Source organism: Peromyscus leucopus, chromosome 3 (genome assembly GCF_004664715.2).
Source record: "Peromyscus leucopus breed LL Stock chromosome 3, UCI_PerLeu_2.1, whole genome shotgun sequence".
Lineage (NCBI taxonomy): Eukaryota > Metazoa > Chordata > Mammalia > Rodentia > Cricetidae > Peromyscus > Peromyscus leucopus.
Genome location: NC_051065.1, coordinates 156,400,810 through 156,413,297, shown reverse-complemented (window position 1 = coordinate 156,413,297; position 12,488 = coordinate 156,400,810). Strand labels below are relative to the sequence as shown.

At 52.3% G+C, this 12,488-nt stretch overlaps 1 protein-coding gene across 1 annotated transcript in view; it reads left to right on the top strand.

The window, feature by feature from the left end:
* Positions 1 to 472: 472 nt before the first annotated feature.
* Positions 473 to 12,488, top strand: part of Hrh1 (histamine receptor H1) — an 89,911-nt gene continuing 77,895 nt past the window's right edge. The window contains exon 1 of the mRNA XM_028863964.2: positions 473 to 535. The gene's annotated coding sequence lies outside the window, so the exon portion shown is untranslated. The remainder of the gene's footprint in view (positions 536 to 12,488) is intronic.

The following is a 12,488-nucleotide window of genomic DNA, read 5'->3' as shown; positions in this document are numbered from 1 at the left end:
AACCTCGGGAGTCTCATTGTCACACTTTTTTTTTTTTTCGTGACAGGGTTTATCGGTGCAGCCTTGGCTGTACTGGAACTCACAGAGATCCGCCTGCCTCTGCCTCCTGAGTGCTGGGATTAAAGGCGTGCGCCGCCACCTCCAGGCTACACTTTTTTTTTTTTTAAACTGATCCCTCTAGTGTCTTCCTTCGTCCACTTGTGGTTGAATTTGTGGAGCATCCTGTCTGCTCCTCCGCATCTGAGTCTGGTCTGTGGCTCTGCGTGCCCCGGGGTGCGCGTGCCAGTAGCAGTGGCGGAGGGCCATCGCCAGGCTGGTCCCTGGTCTCTTGTCTGGCGCAGCGCTCCGCCATGGACCCGGGGCGCGGCGGTGGAAGCCGGGCGAGGGAGGGGTGCCCTGGGGCTGGTGGTGGGCGGGCCCCTCGGCGGCTCCTCCCCCGCGCCCGCCTCCGCGTGCTCCCGCCACCCCCGAGGCCTCCGCCACCGCACCGAGCAGCCTGGCAGCCGCGGCCAAACTTTCCCCGGAGCCGGCGCGGGTGAGTCGGAGCGCGGCGCGGGCAGGGGCGGGAACCCGGCGGCGGGCGAGGATGCGCTCAGACCAGGCTCTGAGCTCCTCGCCCCCGCAGGGCGACGGGGACACCCTGCAGGTGGCCGCACGAGGTGGGCGCGCCGGGTGCCTTGGCGACGCGGGCGGCCTGGGTAGGATGGCGGAGCTGTGGCTACTGCGCCCGGACGCACAAACACCTGTGGCTTCCTCCGGTTTGGGCCAGGCGCGCCGATCCTCGTGAGCCTCTCCACTCCTGGGCCAGAGGGCCGCCTCTGGGGCTCCCCGAGCTTCCTCGGGGTCTGACTTTGATGCAAACGGTGAACCCAGCCCCTGGGTGGAGGTGCGATCTCCGTGCCAAGCTCCGGGCATCCACTTTCAAATCCTCCTGAATTCCCAGGACCCAGGTACTAATATACCCACTTTACGGAGGAGGAAACTGAGGCTTGGGGAGGGAAAGTTGTGCCGCCGAGAAGCGCCTTCAGCCTAAATTGGATGCATCCAGGCTACTTAGGTAGGCGGAACCCAAACCAGGTGTCTGGGTATGAAGGGCATCTGAACCAGCGCTCGCTTCTTTCCCAGCTGGCTGTACCATCTTCTTCTGGCTGCTGTACTAGAGGGGATCCTTTGCGGGGGAAGGGTGGATGCTGTGACCGGGATAAGGATTCTGGTGGCAGAGGTCCGTGGGGGCTGCCTTTTTGGGACGAGCGTTGGGAAATAATAAATTCTGGAATTTAGGCTGGATTGCTCTGGAAGCAGAGCACAGAGGCTCTCTACAGAAGCCACCTTTGAGGCGCAGGGATGCTCCAGGCAGGGTTGCTGTCCTCCGGCAGGGGGCTCCCACCTCAGACCGACTGGAGCTGTATCCCGGTAGTATCCCGCTAGAAGATCCCCAGGCTGGGGCGCTTGGAGAGTACATTCCGATGTTAGGGGGCGGGGAGAGGGAGGGCAGGAACCTGAGCGCAAGTGAAGTGTGTCACTGGAACGTGAAGGAGAGGGGAGGTGGGGATCTGACAGGGAGGGCTTGAATGCCCCACCCTTGGCTTTATTCCTGGGGGTCACCAGCAACCCTTGGAGACAGCGAGAGCCCACGGGAGATGATTGTGGATTAACATAGTTTATACAGCATCCGTGCAAGGCACCATTATTGAGCAATAGGTGGAGACTCGGAGAGGTTAACTAGATTGCCTAGAGTTGGCCAGGTGGTCTGTGGTGGAGTGGGGATGGAGTACCAATCTTGCCTGTATCTTGGACTACCAGTGAAGCTCAGGTGGCAGATGGAACCTCAGGTCCTTCTGCGCTGTGGCTGGCAGCCGTGGAGATAAACAATAGAGGGATGCTAGGCAACAGGGGTCACAGCACCCACTCCCCCGCTTCTGCCTCCAACAGGCTTCTTTGGGTGGGTCGCTGCCACTGAGTAACTTCTTACAGGAATCCCTGCTCACCCCATGTTGATATCCTGCTGTGACTTGGGGCTTGCTGGACCTTCAGTCCATGGCCACCTAGCTGCCCCCAGAACATTGCCCCTGGTGGAGTACAGGGTTTGCTTGATGCTGTTTTCAAATATGGCAAAGACCCGAAGAGCCAGCAGGTAGCTGGGTACCACCCATCTATAACTTCAGAGCCGTGCAGAGGCCAGAGCTGCCTGCCAGGGTCCCTAGCACCCTCCACCCCCAGAACAGTCCTGGGCAGTCCTGGCTTGGAAGGGGTCCCCAGCCCTGATTTGAGTGTGGTGAGGAGGTATTTTGTATGTGAATTTCTCGCCTGCACACTTTCTATAGTCCAGGAGTGCCTGGCAGAAACACAGTGGTTTTCCCTCAGTACCAAGGCATGGCAGAGAGGTCGTAGGTGCATTTCTGGGTCGGGTCACCATGCTGTCTCTCATGCGCTGTCGCAAGCTGCTACACCTCTTTCCATTTCCCACGTTTTGAATGGAGGTGTTCATGGTTCCTTCCTCCCTGGGCTGGTGAGAGAATTAACTGTGTTCACGGTGACAAGGCACTGTGACAGTGCCTTGTAATTTGCCAGAGTGCCGTGTAAGTGCGGCTGTTGTCACTGTGACACTCTGGCAGCCTCAGCGCAGCAAGCCTGTGAGCTCCTGGCCACTGGGACGCTTTGATTTTATTAGCATTAACAAGAGCCTGGTTCATGCTAGGCAAACACTCGACCACTGAGCTACATCTCTAGATCCCCCCAACCCCCGCTTTTCACCTGCAAAATGGGGCCGATCTAGTTAGAAGCTGCCTACCTCAAAAGTCCTCCGCAACCTCTAATTTTAACAGGCAGAAGACTCCTCGCCCAGCCAGCCCTGCGCCAGGTCCTGGGGAAGCCCCAGGTATTGCCGCCCTTGTAACTACAACCTCGGGTCTGTCTCTTTCACCTTGTAGCTTTGACTTTATGCTCTTGCGTGGTTTGGATCCAGGGCAGTTTTCAAGCAGATGTTTTCTAAAAGGAAGTGGCCAGGCTAGGAGGGACTTGGGGAGTCTCCAGTTGGAGGGCCGAAGAAGGTGTTTCCTGTCTCTCAACCTGGATTTGAACCCTGTGGTCATCGCTTGGGTTCCCCATGGAGAGGCAAGAGTCTCTTGACAATTACAGGGCTAAAGGGCATGTGTGAGATCTGTTTCACAGGATCTGCCCACAGCTGTCCCAACAGAGGACACCAGCCATTGCCTCCGAGAGTGTGCAGCTGGCTGTGGTGATGCTGCTGCATGCCTGCTGATCAAGGAGAGGGCCTTCAGAGGTCCGCAGGCCCTCTCCCAGGCAAGGACACACATGGTTGAAACCCATTTCTGTCCCTTAGAACCAAATGACCATGGACTCCAGTATCCTCATCTGTGAAATGGCCATGAAATCTTCCTTACTACCAGTAATCCCGTTTCTCAGGATTAACTCAGAGGCAGACAGGCAAAGAAAAGAAAAAGAAAAACCAGCTGAGTGTATAAATGGCAAAGAATTACATGCAATTGTAAATAATTCTCATTAGCATTCAGACTGGGCATTAGCTGTAATTGCTCCTGATCCAAGATGCTTTGTCTGAAAGCCGTACCTGGCAGAGGATCCTTCAAGACCCAGTCACCCGCTGCCCTCTCTTTCACAGTGACTCGGAGCATTGCTGAATCTCAGGAGGTAATTATAACAAAGCTGTGTCTTATAAGTGACTCACTTCTGCCATTAACGGTGGCAGAAGACTCAATGGCGCTCTCTCAGGAAACAGTGCTGCTGATGCTGTCCAGGGTGGGGGCGGGAGGGTGCCTCACCTCTTTTATGCACTCATCAACCCCGTGGTAATTCTCTGATGATCCTGCAGGAGGGTCACACGGACTGAAGCAGACAGCTCTCGCTTGGTCCCGGTGGCTTGCTTGCATGGTGAGGGGCTCTTGCACCTTGTTGCTGCTAGAAGAATGTGTGTTAGCAACCACTGTACCGTTAACGAGGAGGAGTGGAAGCGGGGGGATGATAGCAGTTCGGGGGATGAGTTGAAAGTGTAGCCGCTGGTGTCCAGTGGAGCTGAGTTTGGATGTGGGCTCTTCTTCCAGTTTGTTAGTGGGGTTTGGATGGGTTCCCAACTAGAGGATGACTCTTGTAGAGCAGGGACTGTGTCCGTCTTGGTAAGTACCCCTGTTCCACGAAAGGCACCTACGGATGCCTGGTGGAGAATTGAACCTTGACTTTCCCATCTGTAGAACGGAGCCAGATAGAACAACACCTTCCCTAGGGATTGCTATGAGAATTGATCGAAGAAATGTTATGACCAGAGTAAGGACTCTGTGATGCCTTTGATGACAGATAGATGGACAGAAGGGAGGACACTGTTGTCCAGGCTAGGAAACAGAACATTCGTCTCTGACCCCCAGACTACAAAGAAGCAATAGTACTAGCCAGAAGAAGGTCCTGTATTGAGCCAGCACTACAAGAGTGTTTTCACGTCCGTTTCCTTCTGACACTGAGGCAGGAATCCTTGTCCTTGCTTTACGGGTGAGGAAACCGAGGTTGATGCAACAGTGTAAATGCTCTTAGTGATTTCTACAAACACGATTAATACACACCAAAGCCAGAGTCTAAAAGCAATGTGAGATGGAACCTCGGGTCCTTCTGCGCTGTGGCTGGCAGCAGTGGTGATAAACGGGAGAGGGATGCTAGGCAACGGGCCACAGCACCCCTGCTTCTGCCTCCAATAGGTCTCCTTGGGTGGGTCGCTGCCACTGAGTAACTTCTTACAGGAATCCCATGTTGATATCCTGCTGTGACTCAGGGCTGGCTGGACCTTCCATCCAAAGCTCCCCAGCTCCCCCCAGAGCATTGCCCCTGGTGGAAGAGGACACAGGTTACTCCAATTTCCAAGTCCCAATTGTTACTGCCAAGCTCTCTGTTGCCCTCTAGAGGGCAGAAGGTGTAGTGTTTAGTCTTCCATGAACATTGTACCTCTTTTCAATGGAGGGTTTCGGTAACCATTTTTAACAGCTCATAGTGTGAGTTCTTAATTTTCTCCTGATGACTCAATACATCTTTTGTTAGCTATATTCCCAGGTACTTGATAGTTTGAGGCTGTTGTATTTGTTGGACATTTATATATTTTAAATTAAAGTTCTGCTAGTTTCTTGTTAGGGAACTACATTTGCATTTTGCAAATTAATTTTGCGTCCAGAAATATTTGCCAAACTTCTTACTAATTAAAAACTGCCCTAGTATTCTTTAGAAAGCATGGCATATACAATGGTAGAAGATACAATGAGCAATTTCATCTCTTTCTTTCTAATTCTCTTGTTCCTCCTAAGACTTCAGTGTGGTGAATTAAAGTGTCTATGGGCATTGTGCCTCTTGCTGGGGAAGTACAGGAGCTGTTCTAATTTGAAGATTAAATATAGTTTGACTCTAGGTTTGTGGTAAATCACTCTGTCAGGTTGAAGAAGTCCCTCTCATTCCCAGTGTCTAGTTTTCTGTTCTTCTTAGTAAATGGAAGTAGACATTTTAAGGATACTTTTCCTACATCAGCCTGGGTGATCATATAATTGTTTCCCCACTCTTTTGGCCTGATAAACCTTGATTTTTGCTTCTTTGGCATAAACGCACCTTGTGTCATCCTGCAGCATCTCTGCAGACGATCTTGTAGCATAGGATTGTAATGTGAGTGCATGAGTGAAATTCCTGGTGATTGACATATTGAAGCGTGTTTATCAGACTTCAGCTGGTTTAACTTTCTTCTGTGCTGGAAGCAGTTGCTGAAGCAAGGTGTTGTTCTTCCTGGGGTGTTTGCTAGAGGTCACCAGTGAGGTCACAGTTGGAGGGTGGGGAAGAAAGCCAAGCTGGAGGTCATCAGTGAGACACAAGTGGAGGGTGGGGAAGCCAGCCACTCAGCCAAGTCTGAGAGGAACTTTCCAGCACTGAGAGGCTCCAACTGCCTAGGGCAGACATGCCCAGAGGCTGCCTGAGTGGCATGGGGAGAGCCCGGCCATGCACACTGAATGCGGGGGTCTGCCAACCCAGGGCCCCAGAGGGAGGAGACTCAGCCCCAGGTGAAACCCGATGCTTGTGGGCTGCGGTTGAGTCTCCTCCTGAGCCTGCTGCTGCTGCTGCAGGCTGTGTGCTGGTGATTCATCATTCTCCTGTGGCCAGAGACTGAGGAACTTGACTTCCTCCCGCATCCATCCTCTTCCAGCTGGTGGCAGGGACTCTCTTCCTGGCGTGTTAGTGTTTGCAGATCCCACCACACCTAATGACCCACTACTGTGTCTGCTCCTGACTTCACTTCCACACCCCCTCCCACTCTTCTGGGTAGCTAGATCGGGCCAAGTTTCCCAGCTGGAATCTTCTCTTGGTCTTCTTAGCTAGACGTGCCAGGCCCTGTACTAATTCGGATCATCTTTCTTAGTCACTGTGACAACTGTGGGGGGGTTACTACCTCCTTCTCCCAGATGAGGAAAAGCAAGGGTTCTAGTTGATTATCTTCAGTGGTTTCGTGTTTCACAGTGAGATGATTTGCTTCTTACCTATTTAAAGCAGGTTTCCTTTAGGCTCCCCGTTCTGTTTACGGAATCTTCCTTCCTCTCTTTCTTGCTTCCTTTCCTTCCCTCTCTTGCTTCATGTGTCAGAACCGGATCACTCTGGGGAGGCAGAGCTACAGACGGATTGCTACGCCGCTCCAGAGAACACCGCCGGCATGGGCCACACCGGACACTGGCTGCAGGCTTCTGTCTGGGCTGGGGTGTTGTATGTTGTCCCACTGGCTTGGAAAGTCAGCAGAGGCGGGAAACGGGGTGGCTGCAAAGAGCCTGACCAAGGGGAGCTTGACCAAGGGACTGTTGCCTCAGTGCATCAGGGAGAGGCGAGCAGGGTTTTTGTTCGTTTGTTTTTGTCCTACCCGTAAGCATGGGTGAGAGAAGGGTGTTGTTTTTCGAGGATCAAGCACAGAACCTGAACATGCAGCCATCCTCAGCCACCTGCAGCCACCCTCAGCCACCCTTAGGGGCAAGGTGGGGAAGAAGTTAGGCAAGGAACACCCATTGTATTTTCTCCTGCAAGTGGCCACTGCTGGCTGGGAACAGGCAGACTGGTGGATGAGCAGACGGCAGGTTAGCCTTCCGAGGTCCGTGCAGGCACAGAGGAGGTACGGAGGAGCGGGAACTGAGCCGCACATTTGAGGGCTATTTGTATAGTGTGTATTTTATAGCTACCAAATGTATTTTATAGCTACCAAATGCCTACCCAGATGTATTTTATAGCTACCGAATGTATTTTTAAGCTAGCAGCTGCCCGCCTTTCTAGGCAATTTCCATGTAGTTTCTTCATTCAGCTGGGCGTCTTTCATTTGCTCACTGGCGTTTCTCTGTTCTTGAAGAGGCTCGCTGATCCTCATTAAGTAAATGCACACTGCTGTCCCTTGACCTGGGCTCATGTGAAGCACAGAGCCATGGCCGGGCCACACTCATGGCCCTAAGGCTTTGAATGGGACCTCTCCCCAGGGGTCTCACTCTGGGTAACTTGGCTCCAGCCTCCCTGGAGGGCTGCAGGCGGCCCTGCTCTTTCTAGTGTTTCCCAAGGCTCCCTGTATGAATCTGGGGGAAGGATGATCCTGCATTTAAATCAGGCCATTCCCATCTCTCCCTGAGAACAAGAACATTTGAGGCAGAAAAGGCCAGAGAGACTGTTGCATACACAGATTCAGCTGTACAGTGCCATTTGCCAATCCAGCCAAGGGTCAGGGCTGGGGACATAGAGCTCTGTATTGGTCCCATGACCCTCCAGACGGTGTCCTGGTCAAATGCCTCGGCTTGTCTGTATCTTGATTCCCTCCCTGTATAATGGGCTGTGTGACGGTAGTCTCATGCCATATGATATTTTGGGCAAAGATGAACTGAAGGCAAAGATGGTCGGCCGGCGTCTCATAGATGACAGTGAGGCAGAGTAGACATTGTCATCACAGGAGGTGACAGCTGTAGGTGTGTTCCTGCCGTCAGACTTTCCAGTGGGGCAGACAGATATGATGAGAGAATGCAAGGCCTCAGCTAACCAATGTGTTTATGCCTTAAGTTCTAGCAAAGTGTTTAAAAAGTAAAATAACAACAATAACAACAACAACAATAATGATAATCAAGAGGCCCATGCCTGTGGCACCAGCACTAGCAGCTGGAGGTAGAAGAATCAGGAGTTCATGGTCATCACTGGCTAGTGATGTAATAAGTATGAGGCTAGCCTGGGAAACACGAGACTCTGCCTCAAAAGTGAACAAACAAACAAAAAAAACCAACAACCTCCACCGCCAATTAAACACACACACACACACAGAGAGAGAGAGAGAGAGAGAGAGAGAGAGAGAGAGAGAGAGAGGGAGAGAGAGCTAGAGAAATGGCTCAGTGGTTAAGAGTATTGGCTGCTCTTGCGGAAGACCTGGCTTCAGTCCCCAGCACTCACGTGGTGGCTCCCCACAACCTGTAACTCCAGTTCCAGAGGGATCTGATGCCCTCTTCTGGCCTCCATGGTCACTAGGCAAGTACATGGTGCACATCCATACACATAAAATAAATACCTTTTAAACATGATAACAGGTTTTACAGAGGCTGCCTGTACAATATTCCTGTGGAAGTGAATAGATCTTAACGTAGGCTTTACAGTCGAAGACACAGAGTAGCCTCTGCCCTGTAGGATCCATCCACTGTAAGAGCAGGAGCAGGTGACCCATGTTTTTATCCTGTTTCTCATATTTTGCCTGCACCTTTTTGTATCTGGAGTTTTCCAATTATTTATTTATGATTAATTTTTTTCTTAAAAAAAAAGTGTTTATGTGTTTTGAAATTTTACCTTTATGTATGTTCATGTGTGCAGTACCAGAGAAGGCCAGAAGAGGGCATCAGATCCCCTGGGACTGGAGTTGCTGAAGGTTGTGAGCTGCCATGTGGGTGTTGGGAACTGAACCCAGGCTCCCTGCAAGAGCAGCCAGTGCTCTTGACTGCTGATCCAGCTTTCCAGCTCCTATTTATGATCTTTTTTAAAAAAGGTAGAGTCTCACTCTGTAGCCCAGGATGGTCTGGAACTTGCTGTGTTGCCCCGCCTCAGCTTCCCAAGTGCTAGGATTCCGGGTGGGCAACCACCAACCACGTTAGCTTAGACACGTCCAGATGCCTGAATACTTACAGTTGTATCACGGTCACCTGTGGTATTTGGAACACTCCAGGCTGTGCTGACTTGTAGCCAGGGGCAACGGTTCATGCCGTATAGCCTGGGTGTGCTGCTGCCTCCGACACTCTGGTGTGTTCATGCAGCAGTGGAACAGCCTTACAATGTGTGTCTGATAATGAATGCTGCCACGTCCCTGTCACTCAGTGACACCCAGCGATTTACTGCCAGGATCGTTTATGAGTATTAAATGAGTCATGCAGCTTGAGAGAGTATGTCAAAAGCATCTACAACAGGGGCGTACGTATATTAAATAAGCTGATTAATGAACAGCTGCATGGAACACCCCCACCCCCACCCCCGCCCCCGCCAGGAAGTCAGCCATCATTTTGTTGGGTTTTTCATTTGTAGTGGTATGGCCCTGTCCCTGAATGTCAGGGAAATGGCATCAGAGAGCGTGAGCTGCTGGGAGAGTGCTGCTGCCTGTGTTACTGAGGTTCCCTAGGGGAAGGCTCTAGTAAGGCATGCTAGAACCTAGGGCCGGGTGGGTTTGGTGCTCATCACTGAGGTTTCCAGGTCTTATCCTGGACATACTTTGACTGCATGCATGTATGTGTGTGCTGGTGCTCACAGAGACCAGACGGAAAGCATCAAATCCCCTGGAAGTGGATGGTTACGAGCTTACATATGGATGCTGGGAATCCTTTGGTTGAGTGCTCTTAACCACTGAGCCATCTCTCCAGCTCCTGAACTCCAGTCTTTAGCTTGCAAGGAAGCACTTTAATCTCCCTGGCCCCAGTTTCCTCATCTGGAAAAGGGATATAACAGTGATATTCATCTGACAGCGTTATTGAGAGCCCAGTGTCCCAGATCCTATAAAGGCTTGCACCTTCCCATCTCTAAGTCCCCAGCTGTCTTCTCCTCAGGGAGGCCTGCTCTGCTTCACCTCCCGCCCCCATGATCTGATCATTCTCTCTTTGATTGTCTGCACAACTCCCAGCAACCCATAGGCTGGGAACATATCTGCTGGCATCCCTTCCATCTGCAGTGACTTCATTAGCAGCTGGCACCTAGTAGGTGCACAATAAAAACCTACCCAGTGCAAGCTAAAAGAAAAGGTGACAGGTGGCTGCACAGCCCACCACAGTGTCTCTGTTTAATGCGGGGCTGGCCCTGGGCCACTCAGACTGAGGAGCTGAATGGCCGGGAGTAGGAAACCCTGGACAGAGACAAGCTGTTTTCACTATTGCTTCGGGAGCTCAATAAATATTTGTCGGTAATTTATCGATTGATTCTCACAGCACCTGGCACCGGGCTGGACTGAGGCCCTCCATTAGCAAGTTAGGAACACGAGACAGAGATAGATGGTGTTTCCTCCCGTGGTCCCTCCTACTGGGGGGCTGGGTGAATAGTCGGCTCTGCCCAGCCCCGGCTCTGTCCAGCTGAATGAAGATAAAAGGCAAGGCAGCTGGAGAACAAAATATCACTGTGATTGTCAGTCAGCGTGGCTCGAGAGCGCGTGGGGCTGGGAGGCAGAGCTGGCCGGGTTCCTGCCCAGGTGCGGTGCTGGACGCTGGCCAGCGGCCCCTCCTTTCTTGGGGAGAGTCTGGCAGCCTGTAGGCTGTCTACCTAGCTAGCTCTGATTGGGTCTGTTTGCACAATTCCTTTTAGATCTGTGTGCACGTGTGTGTGTGTGTGTGTGTGTGTGTGTGTGTGTGTGTGTGGTGTCCAGTTGTGTGGAAAGAGCTAGAAAAGATAGTCAGGTAAGCTAGGACAGGGAGGCGTGGCAGTCCAGGGTGTCGGGTACTGGCTGGCTTATTACCTGTGTAAGCAGAGGATGGAAGAAGCAGGTCACTGGCTTTTTTGGGGACTCCCATCCTACTGACAGACAAGGAGCTGAGCTCTGGGCAACGCACAGTAGGGCCTCCCCTTCCTGAGGTCGTCCTGTTGCTCAGCCACCCAGGGAGGTGAGCATTGAGGCTGAAGGTTCTGGCTGACTCACCACAGAGACTGAGGGACTTTGGAAAGCTGTTGTGGAGGTCCGAGCAAGAGGAGACTGCTGTGGAGAGAAGGAAGCGGGGTGGCTCTTAGGAGCCCGTGAATGGGCACTGGGCAGGTGGCATGGGCCCGCAGCCATGGTTGGAGGTAGGGTTGAAGCTGTGTTCTCGGATAGCTCGGTGTGCTGATCTTGGTCATCGTTGTGGGGACTCCGTTGTGGGGTTTTGATTTTGCACCTAGGGTGGAATAGATGTTCTCCTCATGGGTGGAGCCTCTGCAGGGAATTCAGAGTTCTGCAGGCACAGTGCCATTTGCCCACTTGGGGGAGCTAGGATTAGCACTCTCTCACTCTGCTGGAGCGTATGCTGGAGTGTGCTTAGGGAGCAGAGTCTGGAGGGCTGCCGTGGGCGGGGCAAACAGGCTTGGACCCCTAAGAGGTGTGGGAGACATCCCGAGACATCCTTTCTGCACTTCAGTCCCCATAGGTGACTGGTGGCAGCATCCCACTGATTGCCAAGCCCATTCCCGACACACTTCCTGTTCCCACTTTAGCATAGACCTCATCTTCCCTTTACGGGACCCCTGATACCTGTCCCACCACCTCCCAAAGCCCATTGTTATCACCTGAGGTCATTCTCTGGTAGAATCTGACCATGTCACCTCCTGTTCCAAACCCTGGGATGACATCTAGGGCTATTATAAGGAATGAGCACTAGGCTGAACCAAGAAAGACGTCTCTGATCAATGCTCTGGCAGGAGAGTAAATGTCAGAATCACACGGATTCACGCACAGTGTCCCTGTTAGTTCGGTCAGTTTGACACAGGCCAGGGTCATCCGGGAAGAGGGACTGTCAATTGAGAAAATTCCTACACCAGTTTGCCTGTGAGCAAGTCTGTGGGGGCATTTTCTTAGTTGATTGATATGGGAGAGCCCAGCCCAACGTGGGTGGTGCCACCCTGGCCAGGTGGTCCTTCGTGTTTGAGAAAGCAGGCTGAGCAAGCCTTGGGAAGCAAGCCAGTAAACAGTGATCCTTCACAGCTTCTGTTTCAGTTCCTACCTCTAGGTTCCCACCTTGAGCTCTTGCCCTGGTTCCCTCAGTGATGGATTACAAGCTATAAGCTGAAATAAAGTCTTTCCTCCCTGGGAACAGTGTTATGGTAACTGTGCTTTATCACGGCGATAGAAACTTACCTAGGACCGAAATCATAGACAGCAGAGTTCCCTGGGCACAGCACAGCTTGGGCCCACTCTGACCAGGCTGCTTGATAACTGTGCACAGGAGAAAGTACTTAACCCGTCTCTACTCAGCACCCTCACCTGTGGAGCAAGAAGGAGT